The sequence below is a fragment of the Halichoerus grypus genome, chromosome 15 (assembly GCF_964656455.1).
Source record: "Halichoerus grypus chromosome 15, mHalGry1.hap1.1, whole genome shotgun sequence".
Lineage (NCBI taxonomy): Eukaryota > Metazoa > Chordata > Mammalia > Carnivora > Phocidae > Halichoerus > Halichoerus grypus.
In genome coordinates this window covers 25,996,193-26,005,074 of record NC_135726.1, presented here as the reverse complement: position 1 = coordinate 26,005,074, position 8,882 = coordinate 25,996,193, and positions in this window count along the sequence as shown.

The following is an 8,882-nucleotide window of genomic DNA, read 5'->3' as shown; positions in this document are numbered from 1 at the left end:
GGCAACTTTAAGAAATGGGCCAAGATCAATAAGGGGCTCATCAGTGGGGAATGGCAGGTGGCGACAGAGGAGGGAAGCCGGAGAGTTGCTGAGGGGGGAGGCTGGGCAGGCTGGGCAGGCTGGGCAGGCTGGGCGGCGGGGGCCTGGCGGGAGCCCAGACCCTGAGTGTGCAGCCGGAGCCGGGCCGCCCGCTCCCCAGCGCTCCGCTGACAGAGCAGAAGCAGCTGGGACTCTTCCATAAGAGGAGATGTGATCGGAAGACAGAAGACAAGCCCAGCACAGGCCGGGGTCCACCCCTTGGCAGGCTTGGCTTGGAAGAGAGAGATGCTCCTGATGGGGATTTTATCACACCAAAGAGAGCACAAAATCCACACTTGTGGCCCGGGTGTCCTCAGATGTTCCCGGCAGGGCAGGGAAGTGATCTTCGAGGCCGCCTTGGCCCCTTTCCACCTGGCACTCTTGACTCTCCACACGCCTCTCCAGACCACCCCAGCTTTGTTTCCAGTGAAGAGGGACATTCCCTAGGCTTGTTTGTTTATTCCTTGTCTTGGTACCAGGAGCCTGAGGGGCCCATGGGGGTGGGGTGGGTGGGTGGGTGGCAGCCAAGGATGGGGGTGGGGGCCCTGGGCCTGGTTCCAACTCACAGCGCCTGGCCTTTATGAGGGACCTCGGCCCCTACCTGAGCCAGAACCCTCCTTTTACCAACGAAGAGGCAAACCCAAAGAGGGCAAACAATTTGCTCCAGATTGTCCTGTAAGTCAGTGCTGAGGCAGGCCCCCTCCCCCTCTCCAGGCCTGCTTCTAATCCCCACCTGTTTCTACAACCCCTCACAACACCTCAGGGGCTCAGAGCGAAGCTGGGCTATGCAACCACGCATCTGTGCTTTGATTCAAAAAGGCTCCAAGAAAACAAGAGGGGCGGGGTTGGGGGAGGTTCTAGATGAAATGATATTAGCGAAACTGGGTAAGGTTTAATGCAGGGTGGCTGAAGGCTAGGGCCCACAGCAGCTGTCCTGCCAGTACCCTGAGGCCTTGGGTGCTGGCCAGACCCCCAGAGCCACAGACCCCCGTGATGGATGGGTGTACAAACCCACCTGGGAGCCCAGAGGTGCCTGCAGGGGCCAGAACCCAAATATTGGGAGCTTCAAGTTCAGGTCACAAGGGATGCCTCCTCTTTAAGTAGGATTTACCCCAGAAGAGGAACCTCTAACAGAGAGAAAATAATTACCAAGCTGACCACAGGCCTCTAAGAGCATTACTCATGGTTCCTGGGTCCCTCTCTTGACTAGAAACCTCCTAAACTCAAACTCTTCTTTTTTTTTTTTTAAGATTTTTTTTTTTAAAGTAATCTCTACATGCAACGTGGGGCTGGAACTAACAACCCTGAGTCCCAGGCCAGCCAGGCACCCCTCAAATCCTTCTTTTTAAATTGACCAATTGGCGCTAAATATCGTGAAATATTGCAGTGTGTTCAGTTAAGCCAAGACGAGCCTGTTGTCCATTTCTGACACCCAGTATACATTTCAGAGTAAAAACTTTAGAAGTCTACCCCGCTCATCACAGTGAGCACCAGTGAATGCATGGAATTGTTGAATCCCTGCGCTCTACACCCTAGGCTAATATAACACTGTGTTGTCATCTACACTTCCCTTTTTTAAAAAATTTTAGAAATCCATTTCTCAAATGAGGGGTCCCACAGAAAAGGTAGTGGAAATGGATAAAATTGTCCCAACCTTTTCCCTGAAGAGCTGAGGCCCCTCTGCATACTTGCTGCTAGAATCTAGTTTTAGCAAGAAACCTGCTAAATCAGTTTAGCGAGAAATCCCCACCCCTGATAAATCTGATCAAACTCCCCATCCCCACTACCCCCCAGGTGATACCCAACTGCCCTGGCCTGCCTCCCCCACCCCACCCCCTAGCCGGCTCCTTGGCTACAAATTCCCCCTTGCTCTGGTTGTATTGGGTATTGAGCCCAGGTCTCTACTGGAGTCTCTTTCCCTATTGCAATAGTTTGTGTGGGTTTTGGGGGGTTTTTTGTTTTGTTTTTTGGTGGGGTTTTTTTGTTTGTTTGTTTTCGGTAAAATCTATCCTCACTGCTTTAACTTCTCTCTGACTCTGTTTCTCCTTAATGGTTTTTGGTGCTGTGACCCAGAGCTGAACCGGAACCACCATCGGACTCAGCGACATGACAACCAGGCTTCGCGGTGTGCACCTAGACCTTCTGTCTCCAGTCTCTTTGCTGGGGCTTGGGTATCCGATGATGAATCCGACTCCAGAGCCCATTGCTCTGAATAAATGTCCCCTGAAACACAGTGAGGATTTCGATCCTTAGGATTCTAAGTATACTCTAGAAGCTGGGTCAGAGCCCCAAGCAAGCAGCTGTTTTTAAGAAGCTGTGTTAGAGTCCTGGGTAAACAGAGGCCAGGTGAGTCTTAGGCTTTTCTGATTCAAAGAGGCTAGTCTCTGTAAGGAAGAGAGGCTCGGTTAGAGTCCCAGATATTTCTATTCATAAGTATAAAGGTACTGTTAGTCAAGAACATGGGAGCTTTTCAACCCACTGAAAGCTCTCCTCAAACTCCTGCTGACTATATCCTTCTAAGGTCAAATGCTGTCCACTTTCTTTCTCATTAGCAAAACTTTACTAAAAACTCTCTTTACAGTGGGCCCTCTGGGGGGCTCTTGGGATATGCCCAAATTAGTCCACCTAAGGGGAGCCCTCGGGCCAAAAGGAACAAAATTCTCTGATGCACAATGCTCTGCTTTGTTCACTCGGTATGAAGAAACCAAAAAGCAACTAAATGATTCAAACCTCATTCAAACTATAGAAGTTCTTAAACAATGTCTTCAGAGAAACTGTTCTGACTCAGTAAGCCCCCTAGAACCCTTCATAGCACCCCATTTTCCCCTCGCAGTTCTCCTTCATATCCATCTCTCTCTCCCAAAATGTCCTGCACCAACACCACGCCCAGCCCCTCAACTCCCTGCAACTAGAAGGTGCACCAGACCCCCATCTCTTGCAGATGAAGCCCAGGGTGTGACCCCTACCCGTTCTCAAGCCAGGCTGACAGAAGAGATGCCATTTAAACCCTGGTCTCAGTCAGAATTAACATGTCACCATCGAGGACTTTCCTGACTCCTGAAAGAAAAGGAAAAGATTTATTAGATACTCTAGGATTGTTCTGGGAGCATGCTCTCCAGATTCCCTGATTTAGATCAACTTCTCCACCTATGGTTTGGCCTTGGGGATGCGTCCCTTCGGTTTGGAAAGGTCAAAGGATCACCATACCTTAAGACCCTCAAGGGTATCAGACTACGTCTAACTCCCATTAGAAAATGAGGGAAATAAGGAAAAAAAGAAAAATGACTAGAAGCCACTCTTTAGGTCTCTCTCACCAAAACTGATTGCTCATGGATTCAAAATTAAAAACAAAGATGAAATGTGTCTAATGATCACCATCAATTAGAGACAACAGGAAGGAGCTCTCGGGGCTGGAACTGACCTTCCAAACAGCCGCAGCTCTGGCCACAAGCTTTGGAAATGGTCTCAGAGCAGAGCTTCCTGACACATTCCAGAGAAATAATATTAACTGGCAAAACGCAGACATGTTTAAGCGCCAGGCATTAGCCCAGCGTTACGAAGATGGTATTTCAAAACCATTGGGAATAAAGAATGCAAGCTAATGGCATTGCAATTAAAACAGCTAGGAGGACCTGAGAATTTTCATCTATGGCAAATTCCAAAATCACCGTCTTCCATCAATCGAGACACTTGCTGAAATTGAAGAAAGAAGGATGTTGGGCCTGGGAGTGCCAGGCCTCAAGAGGAGGGAAAAAACCTGAGTCGCGTCCTCACCAGAAAATTCTTGACTCTCCTCCTAGGAATAAGTGTCCAGTGCCCTCAACTGCCGCCAAATTCTCAAGGGGAAATAACCTTACACTTTTCAAGGGCACCCCACCACGCTTCTCACTGACTCCAGGGCAATGTGTTCTACCCTTAGCCCCACCTTGTTTCCTGGCCCCCTTCCTCGAATCACTGAACTTTACCAGTGGTGAGTTTTGATAATTTACTTCATGATCTGCCTGCCTCTGTTTCCACCCCTTAATATTTCCATGGGACCTCTTGAAGCTCAGCGCAACTTCCTTGCCAGTTCTGCTGATCCAGAAGCCTGTTTGGAAGGAATCTTCCCATGAGTAGGAGATAAAAGTTTATCATGCCCTGGAAAGTCTCCTTCTCCAGGTCCCTGACTCCTCCCCTCCACATCTACCTCCCCTAACGGCTCTGACTTCCCTGGGGTCCTCTGCCCCCTTCAATTAACACCTTCCTCACTGAATATTTAAATCAACTATTAGACAGGATTCCCTCTTCTTTACGGACAAAAAAACCTCCACTAATATGGACACACAGAGATACAGAACCCCTTAAGGTATAAATAGATGTTTCCATGCGCCTCCCCAGGATTTCTCAGGATCATTTAAAGCCAGAAGGACTGGAGGGGCCCCACCCGATAATCCAAGGTTTATTAGACATGGATTAGACATTAGACTTCTAATCCATGCAATACTCCCATTTTGGCCATTAAAAAAACCAAACGGGCAAAAACATCAGCCCAAGATCTGAGAATCTGTTAACAAAATTATTAAATCCAGACTTGCCTTGGCACCTAATCCTAACACTATCTTGTCTGCCACTCCTTCCAACCCCAGTACTTCCCAGTCCTCCATCTGTGTTTCACCTTGTGTAGAATTCCCCTTCATAAGGAATCCCAGTACGTGTCCTCCTCCCCTGGGATAACCACCAACACATCTGCACTGCCCTACCCCCAGGCTTCACTGAGGCACTTCCCACACACCCTAAATGTCAGCTTGAGGGGCTTAAAATTCCCAGGAGACTCCACTTTAATCTGATGCGTAGATGACCTTCTTCTATGTTCTGACAGTTATGGCAACTTCTCTTGGACACGGACTACCTTCCTAAGGCTTTTTAGCAAGAAAGGGCCACAAAGTGGCCGAAGACAAAATTCAGCTAAGCTGTGTGTCTGATATCTGGGTCACGGTACTTCGGCTGCACGTAAAACTATCTTCACAGACCAAGGCTCCCCTGTTTGACATTTTTCCCTCCCTGAAAGAAGAGGATGACCGATAGGCATTTGGGGTCTTGGAGGATATTGTAGGATGTGGCTAGACCTACATTCTCTCTGATTGCCTCACCCCTCTGTGCCATGACTAAGGAGGCCTCCCCAGATGCGGGAATCTGGGGCCCCCTATCCGAAGATGCTTTTGAGAACCTTAAGGGCTCTCTCTCCACTTTCACTTCCCACACTTAGACTGACCAATTACCCCCTGCCTTTTTCTTTGTGCATGAACACAAGGGTCATGCTCTCAGAAGCTTATTGGTCACCGGAGATCTCAGCCCCGTGGCTAAGGCATGATCCCCCTTGCGCATGAGCCATGGCTACAACCACCGAACTTGTCCCAGCCGCCTCTGCTTTAGCATTAGGTTATCTGCTCTACAGACCCTATTGCTTGATGGAAACACATAGTACTTTTCTGCATCTTGACTTACGTCTCATGAAATCTTACTACTCTCCCCCCTCACATCGCCGTATGTCACTGTCAAAACCCTGCCACCTTGCTTCCCTTACCCACTAATGGGATGCCCCACCATTGTGTCCCTAACACTAGTCCACGATCCTGTCTTAGGCTAGATTCATCAGAACCCCCCACCCCTCACCTCACCTCACCCCCCCACACACTGACCTCACTCTTCATGTCCACGGCTCCTACCTCTGAAAGGAGGATGGAGCCTTCTAGGATGGGTATGCCACCACTGATCGACACAAACCTCTAGAATACTGAGCCCTGCCAAATGTCAAATCAGCCCTGGTTGCTGAGTTGATTGCTCTTACTTGGGCTTCCGGTAAGAGCAGAAGGAATAAAGGTTAACGTATATACTGAAGCTGCTATGCCTTTGGGGTAGAACGTGACTCGGGCACGTAAAACAGAGAGGATTCTGACAGCAGCCAGTCCCCCCAGTCAAAAACAGACCCCAAATCGCAGAACTTCTAGAGGCACTGTTATTATCCCAGTAGACTACTATGGTAAAAACTGAGGGACACGGCACAACAAATTCAGACGCGACCTAAAGAAACAAACTGACTGGTAAGTATGCTACATCGGCAGCCTCCTCCCTGCCCACCCCAGAAATCCAAGGGTTTACAAGCCTTAGGACTACGCCCTTGCATCCTGCTTTCAGGGCCTAGACCCCTGGTGAGATTATTCACCTGCCCCTGAGAGAGCACTATTTTAGGACGACTCCTCAGGCAATCATAAAAGAAATCCACATGGCCCAAATGGTAGCTTCAGACTCAGGAAGAACTGGATGGGGAAAGCTGGAGGTTTAAGCCATTCAGATAGACTTTGGAAACACCAAGATGGCTGCTCCACAGTCCCCAAGTTCATCTCTAGAGTGTGGGGCTTATTCAACACGACTCCCATGGAAAAGGACAAAATGCAGGATATAGGAGACAAACGGTAGTTTGGACTCTTTGGCTTTTATTTGGACCAAGCGGTTGCCCCTTGCCTCAACGACCAGAAACAGAAGGCTGGAAAAACCATAAAGGTGCAGCAAGGAAGGAAATCAGCTCGGCCTCCACCATGTCAACCCAGATACTTACCCCTTGCGAGAAAACCCCGCACTATTCCAGTCCATCCTCACAAGGGTCTCGTCTTTTCCATTGTAATTTTACCACAGGCCCTTTTCTGAGAATGAGCATTTATCGTCACACTTACCTAACTGGCACTAAATCCAACATAAAAGCCCCAAGCCACGACAGGGTTCCCTGGAGATCCCTCATGGGAACGAAAATGTCCCCACGGCACCTCCTACCTGGTTTCTCAGACCCAGCCCAACCACACAGAAACCACCTCCAGACACAGCTTCTCCCCCATCCTCAAAATTAGCATTCTCTGGTTATCCTCAGCCATCAGATGGTTATTTCTATGACCCCTGGCTAATTCCCGATGGTTCTGACTTTGTCTGGGGAACCCACGCTTCTTGGCTGTCCCCTGCCAACTGGACCAGCTCTTGCTACCTCGTCAATCTTACCAAATCTCTTCATCTTACTCTATTTCCTGTAATCTTCTTGCATTCTTAAATTCTCTCTAAAACAACCTCCCCCCTCCCTCAGGGTCACCTCGCTCTCACTGTAAGAACAAGAGGTATCCACGACATCCCAGATCCTCCGAATGGTGATCTCTGTTCCTGGGAAGGTGAGGTAGAAAAAACAGCCACAGAACTGGGCCTGCGTTCCATCCAGGACCTCTCGACTTTTGGGGGAAAAGTTTGCCACTTTTTTGGGTACCATCCCTAGGAATTTATCACCTGGCTCAAGAAGTTAGATTCCACAACAGAATTATCTATTCATTGCTGAAGCCATTCACCTTGTCCCTGGATAATATCACCATGGGCTTCGAATCAGTGACTAGCCAACTACAAGAAACCCAGCGAGCCATTCTCCATATGACCCTGGTTACAGAAGGGGGCACTTGCCCAGTGGTCAGAAGTAACTAGTGCATCTTCAACCCCAACAATCTCCCAGACATCTTTGCCATAACCAGGAAGGTTCGAGAGGTGAATGAAGAAAACATTTCACTGCCGTTCTAACTCACACCGCCAAGGAAGGATAACAGGTCCCAGGACTTTTGGTAGATCTCTGAAGGTCTGTGAAGTTGGGTACACATATTGATTCCATCTCTAAGTGTTCGTCTACTTTTCTTCAAGGTATTCCTCTCATTAAAGGTCTTGTGTGTCACACAGAACAGCAATTATCTATTGTCACCAACCACATAAGGAATAGACTTATGTTGTTCAGAGGAAAGAAGAATTTCTTTTCTTCACTTGAGCAAGGGGGGAGACTGACAAAGATTCTTTGCTTGACCAAACTTTAGTCAGGATCCCCCTGAACCTTCTCCCCAAGGAGGCCCTTCTGTGTACTTCCTTCTAGAATCCAGTTTAATAAGAATCCTGCTAAATCAGTTTATTCAGAATTTCCCACCCTGAGATCTTATCACGCTAGGCATCCCTACAACCCCCAGCCCCCACAGGTGATATCTGATCTCCCTGGTCCACCTTCAGCCAGAACCAACCCCCCCATCCCCACCTCCCACTCCACTTGCTTCTTGGCTATAAATCACCCCTGTTCAGGTCGTATTTGGAATTGGGTCCAGTTCTATAGTGGAATCTGTCTTCCCCTACTGCAATAGTTTTTTTGAATAAAGTCTAACTTCTGTTTTCTTTCGCAGTGGTCTTTTTCCTTACCTGCCAGGTCTCTGAACATGCCATTTCCAAGCTCAGCCAGATCTCTGCTGACTTCCAGGAGGTGAGGCTGGCTGGGCCACCCCAGGGCTTACTCTAGAGAAACTGCCCTCAGGTAGGGAAAGTTCCCATTCCCAGTGCTGGGAAGTGGCAGAGGAAAGGAAAGGTCTCCACCCTCCTGCCCTCCCCACCGGGTCTTCACCTTGCAACCCTGGGGCCAGTCTGTGGGGCCAGGACTGCTGTCCATCTGGATTCACAGCCTCTGCGGACTTTAGACCGACCCCCCCACCACCACCACCCCAGGCCGTCTGCATCCACACAGAGGGATCTTAAGCTGCTGCTGTAATAGGGTTAAATCTAGCACTTTCAGCTCAGCTCTGTGGAAGTTTTGCCCACTGGCTCATCACCTTGTGGAACTGCACTGTTACATTTCACTTGCACAAAACAATGTCCTCTGCTTGGACAGCCAAAGTGTCGAGACAGCAGAAGCATACTGGAGGCGGCAGGTAAGTGGCAAAAAGTGCAACGGCCTCCCTCTGAAACCTGTGCTCTTGCCCGTGCAAGGTGCC